This window comes from Dendropsophus ebraccatus, chromosome 15 (genome assembly GCF_027789765.1).
Source record: "Dendropsophus ebraccatus isolate aDenEbr1 chromosome 15, aDenEbr1.pat, whole genome shotgun sequence".
Taxonomy (NCBI): domain Eukaryota; kingdom Metazoa; phylum Chordata; class Amphibia; order Anura; family Hylidae; genus Dendropsophus; species Dendropsophus ebraccatus.
Genome location: NC_091468.1, coordinates 62455102 through 62465076, shown reverse-complemented (window position 1 = coordinate 62465076; position 9975 = coordinate 62455102). Strand labels below are relative to the sequence as shown.

General features: G+C 42.7%; 1 long non-coding RNA gene across 1 annotated transcript; it reads right to left on the bottom strand.

The window, feature by feature from the left end:
* Positions 1-4810: 4810 nt before the first annotated feature.
* Positions 4811-7157, bottom strand: LOC138774384 (uncharacterized). The gene is made up of 2 exons (XR_011360299.1): positions 7003-7157; positions 4811-5438 (listed from the first exon to the last, which is right to left on the bottom strand). It is a non-coding gene; the product is annotated as an uncharacterized lncRNA (long non-coding RNA).
* Between the last annotated feature and the right edge of the window lie 2818 nt (positions 7158-9975).

Sequence of the window (9975 nt, the reverse complement as noted above, 5' to 3'; positions counted from 1 at the left end):
GTTCCTGATCCCCTTTTTATGCTCTTTGGGACGGTTACATGACATCACTTACTCTGTGTCCGGCGGCGGCTCATGGAGCCGGCTTTTATTTAGTCGACATGAGTCAATGTGCATTGAGGTAAGAAAGACCAGCTTACAATTGGAGGACGTCCAGGGGGGCGCTGAGCCCTGTCATTCCCGCGCACAGCATCCCTTCAAGTGCTTAAAGGGGAAAGTTCCAACTGATCCACATAGGAAGGCAAATGTATGGATGATTTCAGCAGGCGAATGGTTAATCAGCAAAGATATGGATATGGATAATATTAAATGACATACTTTTCTGGCAATCCACTATTCAGAATATGTAGAACAGGGGTGTCAAACTAGCGGCCCTCCAGCTGTTGCAAAATTACAATTCCCATCATGCCTGGACAGCCAAAGCTTTAGCTGTCCAGGCATGATGGGAATTGTAGTTTTGCAACAGCTGGAGGGCCACCAGTTTGACACCCCTGTAGAAGTCTGTAGCAGAGTCTCCACCTACTACCATTAATTCTAGTGGCTTTTTACATGGTAAAGAGTTCATGGGTCCCTCAGACATCTCCCACCTCTACATTCCCTACTGTTAAAGGGGTAATATATAGAGATGAGCGACCCTGCCGATTTTCTGGATTGTACGAACCAGAAATCTCGGCATCTAATTCCCGATGTCTGCCAGTTTTTTATGTGGATTTGCTACTGCTCTGGACAGTTCCTGACATGGACAGAGGTGGCAGCAGAGAGCACTGTGTCAGGCTGGAAAGAATACACCACTTCCTGCAGGACATACAGCAGCTAATAATTTTTAATAGAAGTAAATTACAAACATCTGACACTTTCTGGCTCCAGTCGATTTGAAGGATTTTTTTTTAACTACCTCTTTAATATGTAGTAATTACATTACATTACAGTTATAAAAATCACCAATATACACTTATTACAGGAAATGCTTATAAAGTGTTTTATTCCCTGCACTTACTACTGCATCAAGGCTTCACTTCCTGGATAAAAATGGTGATGTCACTTCGTGGATAACATGGTGATGTCACTTCGTGGATAACATGGTGATGTCACTTCCTGAATAACATGGTGATGTCACTTCCTGGATAACATGGGGATGTCACTTCCTAGATAAAAAATGGTGATGTCACTTCCTGGATAACATGGTGATGTCACTTCCTGGATAACATAGTGATGTCACTTCCTGGATAACATGGTGATGTCACTTCCTGGATAACATGGTGATGTCACCTCCTGAATAACATGGTGATGTCACTTCCTGGATAACATGGGGATGTCACTTCCTAGATAAAAAAAATGGTGATGTCACTTCCTGGATAACATGGTGATGTCACTTCCTGGATAAAATGGTGATGTCACGTCCGACTTCCAGAGCTGTGTGGGCTGTGGCTGCAGGAGAGGATGATGGCAGGGGGACACTGAGGGAGACAGGACACTGGAGGGACACTGAGCATCCCGCTGCCATCATCCTCTCCAGCAGCCATAGCCCGCACAGCTCTGGAAGTCAGGTCGTGACATCACCATGTTTTCCACGAAGTGACATCACCATGTTATCCAGGAAGTGACATCACCATGTTATCCAGGAAGTGACATCACCATGTTATCCAGGAAGTGACATCACCATGTTATCCAGGAAGTGACATCACCATGTTATCCAGGAAGTGAAGCCTTGATGCAGTACTAAGTGCAGGGAAAAAGCACTTTATGTGCATTTCCAGTAATAAGTGTATATTGGGGATTTGTATAACTTTTGGGGGGGCAATACAATACTTTCATAATTTTTTTTTGCCAGACTTCTCCTTTAAGGCTGCCTAGAAAATATAGATAAAGTCATAGGCCCTAGGCTATTTTCCAGGACTCCCTAGGTCTGCAACCAACTTCTTCAGCTACCAGTAAGCGTTTGGGTCTCCTCTTTTCTAATCCATTCCTGGCTTTGGCTTCAAAAATTTGTCAGATAAATCCATCTGTGTAAACGCACCATTAATTGTACCTGTAGAATGACAACAATTGGCTGGATTCGATTCATTTGGCCCAATTAGGTTTTGCATTTTTTAAGGCATGTCAGATATTTCCCAAGATGGAGAAAAGTATCAGAGCTTTTTGTTCTTTCCTTTTCCCCCCGAGGAAGCAGAAGTGTGCGTGGCAGTGTGTGTCCCGGATAGGAACAATGCACACTCACAATTAGTTGAATTTCCCTGTCTCTGAGATGTAAGCTGACAGCCACTCACACACAACCTTCCTGTGGTCAGCTCCATGCTGTGTTCCAATGAAGAAAATTACATGAAATGAAAGGTTTTTCTTTAAAGCGCCTCTAAAAAGCTTTATCCATAGGAGCAGTGGGTTAATGTACTCATCACCTCTTCAGCCCGGGTTCAGACCAGCCCTGCAACAGGTTTGGTGGTCTTACTAAATCCCTCGTAAACAAAATGTCTCAGAGGCCAGAGACATAAAATGGCCAATTATTTGATTTTTTAGAGTCCACATGTAGCGTTGGTGATTGCAGATGCCAGCAATGAACTCTGCTGTTCTGATATGTGAATGGGAACCTCTTAAGGACGGAGCCAATTTTAGTTTTTGCGTTTTCGCTTTTTCCTCCTTGTGTTTAAAAGGCCATAGCACTTGCATTTATTCACCTAGAAACCCACATGAGCCCTTATTTTTTGTGTCACTAATCGTACTTTGCAATGGCAGACTTAATTTTGGCATAAAATATGCTGCAAAACCAGAAAAAAATGATATGCGCAGTGAAAAAAAAAAATAAACGCAATTCTTTTTCTTTGTTTTTTTTTTTTGTTTTTTTTTGTTTTTACGCTGTTTGTCCTATGGAAAAACTGACATGTTATACATGTTTCTCAAGTCGGTACGATTAAAACGATATTCAACTTGCATAACTTTTATATTATTTGATGGCTTTTAAAAAAATAAAACCTTCTACAGCAAAAAAAAAACGTTTCCTAAAATTGCTCTATCCTTGCTTTTATCCTTTGGTCTATGGGGCTGTGTGAGGTGTCATTTTTTGCGCCATGATGTGTTCTTTTTATCAGTACCTTGATTGCGTATATGCGACTTTTTGATTGCTTTTCATTACAAAAGGGATTAGGGATATTCCCCCTGGGGGATGTGACCAAAAAATGCGCAATTTTTCCACTTTGGCGGGTCTTTGCGCTTACGCCGTATACCGTGCAAGATCAGGAATATGGTAAATTAATAGATCGCGCGATTACGCACGCGACGATACCAAACATGTTTGTTTATTTATTTATTTTTATTAATAAAATGAGAAAAGGGGGTGATTCAAACTTTTATGAGGGGAGGGGGCTTTTTATTAATTGAAACCCTTTTTTTATTTCACTTTCACTTTAATTTGAAGTCCCCCTGGGGTTAGGGTTATTCTCCTGGGGTTAGGGATATTCCCCCTGGGGGACTTCTAATACAGCTACACTGATCTCTCATAGAGATCAGTGAAGCTGTATAACACAGCACTGATCCATGAGATCGGTGCTCTATTGCTTTGGCCTGCTGCAGGCCAAAACAATAGAATACAGAGCCGGGATCAGCGTCATTACATCGCTGAGGCCTGGTCTAGTAAGGTGAAGGGATTCCTCCTCCATCGCGGGTGTGTGTGTGTGTGGGGGGGGGGTCCGCCACTAGACACCAGGGATGGGCTGCATTTAACACTGTTATATGCAGCTGTCATGTTTGACAGCTGCATCCAACGGTGTAAATTAGTGGGAGCAGCGAACGGACTGCTCCCGCTAATAGCCGCGGTCCCATGCTGTAGATAACAGTCGGGATCGCAGCAGCTCAGAACGGGGTCGCGACGCTGCCCCCCTCTGAACACCTCTTGGGGACATATAAAGTTCGGGTACGGCATATGTCCCTAATTTTTTTTTCTTTCAGATGAGCTGGTTTCAGAAAGTTATACAGATTTGTAATTTACTTCTATTTAAATATCTCTAGTCTTCCAGTACTTATCAGCTGCTGTATGTCCTGGAGGAAGTGGTGCATTCTCTCCAGTGCTCACTGCTGCCATGTCAGGAACTGTCCAGAGTAGCAAAGGATTTCTAATAGGATTTGCTACTGCTCTGTACAGTTTCTGACATGGACAGAGGTGGCAGCAGAGAGCACTGTGTCAGACTGGAGAGAAAATAACGCTTTCTGCAGGACATACAGCAGCTGATAAGTACTGGAAGACTGAAGATTCTTTAAATAGAAGTAAATTGCTAACTTATAAAACTTTCTGACATCAGTTGGTTTGAAAGAATTTTTTTTTTTTACCAGTTTTTACCAGGATGTCATGGAAGTCACATCTGTGACGTCTGTAAAAACATGGTTCAAATCTAAGCAAACTAGTACTGTTCACATTTTACGGAAACGTATACAGATGCAATTATGCATGCAAATAGGGATGATTTTTCATGGATCATAGAGAAAAAAATAGCGGAAACGTGTGAAAGAGTCCATTAGGCCAGGTACGGCAATGTAAGGATCTCCACAATGTAAGGTTAAGGACCTGCGGGTCATGTGATCAGGTCCTTCATCCGTCTCTCTGTTGCAGGATGCTGACAGGCCCTGCTCCTACTGATGTTCAGCCCCCTCATCCTGCACTACAGTGAGTGGGCACTGGGCCCATATAGGCACTGTGGGCCCTGGCCCTTCCCTGGGTGCGCCCTGTGCTGACACCGGCTCTGCTGCTACCCCAAGAACCCATCTTCTGATTTCCTTGTCCATAGGTCTAATCTGTGTCAATGGTACAAAAGCAATCTACACAATATTAGGATGATGGTTTTAATGTTATGGCTAATAGGTACATCTCTTTTCTGAGTATGCTTTGGGGTTTAAAGACCATGCCCATAAATACAACCTATCTAACCTTTCATGCCGGGATCCTTTATGCTGCGGTAAGCATAGAAATCCATTGACTTGCTGGGTACCAGGGGGATAGATTTTACTCCTTAATCTGAATTAGCATGACAAGGCGAAGGCTGAGGCTGTTGTTAACAGCTGGGAGGCTGTTTAACTTGGTTATAAATTTTGTCTTTCCGTCCTTGGATTGTGAAAGAAAACACTATAATTGTGTGCTCGTATGTATATCGGCATAAATATCGCCAGATAAAGAAGAAATGAATCAGGATATAGATTTGGCGGTCTTACGTGTTTGATGCTGCGTCTCCATCTTTAGCTGTGCTTCTGCTTGGTTTATTTGGGATAAAGCATCAGCACCTCAATGGCTACTAGAATATAGACAGATTGTGAAGGGCGCAGTACAAGGGGCCTGAGAAAAGGGTCCCGGCTTCAGCCCTGACCCATCCTTTGTTCTTCCAAAGTGGTCACCTGCCATACAGTATAAAGCACGGACTCTGTCCCTCTAATGTGACCTTTCAGCCTCCTTTAAGTTGTTACTGCGGAAAGAAAGGGAAATGAAATGGCTTGGTTAAAAAAGAAAAGAAAAGAAAAAAAAACAGCGTAAGACACATATACCAAGTGCATCCTTGAATAGAAACTTAGAAGAAAATAAAAGGGATACATAATAAAAAAAAAGGAAAGAAATAACAATTGTGCAACTGTCCTAAAGCGGAGGAGGAGACGATTAATGAGGGGGAAGTAATGGAGCAAAATTTCAATGCAAAGTGACACACTGCAAGTTTCTTTAATGGCATGAGGCCCGGAAAACAATTCCTGCAGACCATATGCTTCACATTGCACTTAACTCGTCCGTGAGGCCGTCCCATGCAGGAGGTTCCCAATGATCCCTACAACTTACTCTGTATCTAGGTTATTTGGGCGCTGATACTGTTACTGTTATACTGTTATACTGTTATATAGGGAGGCGGGGGGGGGGGGGGGGTCTGTATACAGGAGTGTCTGGGGTCTGTATATGGGGGGATCTGCTCTTGGGTTTGTATATAGAAAAGTTTCATCTAGGGACTGGATTAAAGGAGAATTCAGGCGACATTTTTTATAAAAAGAAGTCTGACAAAATTTTTATTAAAGTATTGCATTGCCCGAAAAAAGTTTTACAAATCACCAATATACAGTTATTAAAGGAAATGCTTATTAAGTGCTTTTTTTCCCTGCACTTACTACTGCATTAAGGCTTCACTTCCCGGAAAACATGGTGATGTCACTTCCTGGATAACATGGTGATGTCACTTCCTTGATAAAATGGTGATGTCACGACCCGACTCCCAGAGCTGTACGGGCTGTGGTTGCTGGAGCGGATGATGGCAGAGAGATGCTCAGTGTCCCTCCAGTGCCCTGTGTCCCTCAGTGTCCCCCTACCATCATCCTCTCCAGCTGCCACAGCCCGCACAGCTCTGAGAGTCAGGTCGTGACATCACCACGTTATCCAGGAAGTGACATCTCCATGTTATCCAGGAAGTGACATGACCATGTAATCCAGGAAGTGACATCACCATGTTATCCAGGAAGTGACTTCACCCTTTTATCTAGGAAGTGACATCCCCATGTTATCCAGGAAGTGACATCACCATGTTATCTAGGAAGTGACATCACCATGTTATCCAGGAAGTGACATCACCATGTTATACAGGAAGTGAAGCCTTAAAGCAGTAGTAAGTGCAGGGAAAAAAGCACTTTATAAGCATTTCCTGTAATAATTGTATATTGGTAATTTGTATAACTTATAGGGGGCAAAGCAATACTTTAATAAAAATTTTCGCCAGACTTCTCCTTTAAGAGTGACCTGGTCTTTTTTCCATATAGAAGGGGCAAGGTCACAACATACCCTATTGGGCAAAATACAGTCTTTTTTTTCCAAACTAAATAAAAATATGGTAAAAATGGGTGTTATGTTTTAGAGCATGTTGTGGACTTGTATTAGAACTTCCAGGTAACATACGTCCTTTATTACTACACACAGGGGGATCCATTCTGACTAGTCCTTCTATGGGGGTACTAATTCTCCTTAAAGACAGTTTGTCATAAAGACGTGTAGAGACTTACAGACCATTGCTGCTCGACTGAGAATTCTGGGAAGAAAGGATATGCGAGAGCTATTTGGATATGTGATATGTGGCTATAGGGACATGTGCTGATCTGTAATAGGCAATGCTGATCAGGCTCAGTCATAGCTATAACACAGGAGGCCTCAGGGAAGCCTCCTGTTGCCATAGCAACCATCAGGGCTGTGCGATTGTGCTGAACAGCCCCAATGGGGAAGGGAGGGGGAATAAAGTATTCAACCCCCTTCCATTCCCACAGCGACCTCTGCCCCCAATTGAGTTACATCCGTGGCCTGGCAAGGCACCAGTAGTGACACTTTCCCCCATATAAATAAAATAAAAAGTATATACATGTCAAAGGATGCTAAAAAATCTGGCCCTTTTCAGAGTGTGAGTGGCCGAGGTGGCACACAAGTTGGACCAAGTGGAACACAGACTCGTGGAAGTGGTGATCTCCACCAGATTGGAGGAAGGTTGGAGCCCCATGTAACACCTAGTGGGCAGGTGAATACCAGCCAGATGGGGATTGCTGACGAGATCAAGCAAAGATACAGCTCCATAGCAGGCAGTAGCGAATCTTGGAGACAGCAGTCATCATCAGCATTGTGCCTTAGAATTACCACCACCATTTCGTGGCAAGGGCAGGACGTGTCCTCGGACCCAACTCCTGTATTGTGTCAGATACACCTATAGGGAAACCCCGACTCACTTTGTGTTCACTGATGCTGCAGGTAGCATCATGGTCTTTGCCGCCACCGATACAGAGAACCCCCCCCCTTTTGCCTCTGGACCGATGAGCTGTAAATGGGACCTGACGTTGGTTCAGTGGAACAAATACATCTTCATCCCCTGATGATTATAATGTCTAGGAACTGAAATTCCATGTGGGGTCTGCGACATCACCATTGTAGTCTGGAACATAGTTTTCCTCTCCTAAGCTCTCTTCTTCTCGTGGCATGTGGTACAATCCCTTACTTTTGTCGTGGGCTAACCCTCTCTTGCTCACCTGACTACTGCAGACCTAGGAGGCTACAGTGGTGTGACCTTTCCGAGAACAATGTTAATTCAGTGTTATGAATATTCATCACAGTATTTATTTGAAATTAAATTATTGAAATAAATTAATATTAAATTAATTATTAATTAAATTTAAATTAAATCAAAATTAAATTGACACTCATATTGGTGCCACTTAAACTAACAGGCGATACCAAGGGTGCCACACAAGGGGAGGTGAAAGGGGACTTGAAGGGTGATTGAAACATGTTAAATGGTTTATTAGAAACTGCTGATCCACCAATGTCCACTGTTGTCCTAGGAGAATATTAACATTTTTTTAATTTTAAATTTTCCGATTTTTGGCACTTTCCCAACAATAGCTGTAGTACAAAACATTATTCTGTAATAGTCTCACTATTGTAGCTACAATGGTTTGCCTGTTTTATTGAGATTCATTAATATACGATTCACAAATATTTGCGAATCTCGCAAAACAAATGTTTGACTGATTTGCTCATCTTTAGTTTTGAGGATCAGAATAAAGCAATTTTTAATACATTTTTTAAAAGCAGTGACATAACATAAATGTTGTATAAGTTGCCTATTGTCATAATCCTGCTTACTTGAGGAACATAGATATCATGGCAGTTTTACCACAGGGTCACTGCACAAATATTTTTTATGGAAACATTTGGGGAGCACAATGTTAGTAAATATGGAAAAAACTAATTAGAAAAATTTAACTTGATTATGGTAACATGTTAGTAAATCAGGGCCTTTACCTTTATTCAGTAGATTAGTCTTTATGTTTATATAGCATTTCAAATTTTTTTTTTTTTTAACCCTGTAAAACATTTTCTTAAAATGGCCTATTGTGACTTTCAATACCTTTTTTTTTATTTTTCCACCTACAGGACTTTTTGGGGGCTCATTTTTTGCTAAATTATCAAAAGTTTTTAGTTGCTTATTCTAACTTTTTTCTGATATTTGATATGACAAAATAAAAAAAAAACACCCATTCTGATGTATTTTTTTTTCTTTTCATTTATGTAGCCTCAATGATCCTGAATGTGGGGTCACAGTTGTCATTGCAATGCATAGAGTGCTCACCATGCCTTGACTTGTGCTATATTCATTTCCTATAGGGCTGTTGAACATTTTCAAGTGCTGAACTCTAAAACGTTCCGTGGCCCCATAGAGCAAATAATCATGGGAAATGTTTTTAGAATTGTAGGATAGCAGAGCTTACTAAAACTATTTTGGGCACAGGTTGTCAGGCGGGGACCCAGGAACACAGGACACGTGAAGCCCTAACACTGGCACCTGCCCTGCTGTCCCTTCCTCTTGGAGTGTTCGGCTCCTTAGCAGGCCGTCCCCAACCTGAAGACTGGTACTACACTGGTATAAGTGAAACACAAAACGGAGACAAACTAAACAAACACAATATAAACAGGTTCAGGCTAGCCAGGTCAGAATCGGTCTCCGTGGTACAAAATCAGAAGTCGAGGAGAAAGTCTGAAAGTCAAGCCAAAATTAGGAAAAACAGGGAATAGCAATCAGGATGCAACATTAGCTTACACTGAAAGAGGCTCTATCGCAGTCAACTGACCATGATGGGGGCAGTAGTTATATGGAGACTGGAGTCCCAGCCCCAGAACGTGATTGGAGCAGAGACTCCAACTCCCAGCCACAGTACAAGACTGACTGTCAGTGCTGTCGGCCAGTCAGTGAGATTATGATCCCCAGTACCTGAGGCATCCGGCCAGGAGCAGTGTGGGCCCCAGCTGCGGTGACAGAAACTAGGGACGCCGCTGACGTGCCCCTAGCAAATGACTGGCCCAGTTGCCAGGGATGCCATCGGCACATCCAGGAAGCCATCGGCGTGCTCCGGCAGTATCTTGAGCCACGCATGCTGGCCGGTGCTGGCTCCTGACCCAGGTACAGAACAGGTTTGCTGGGTGGATCCAAATCAGGG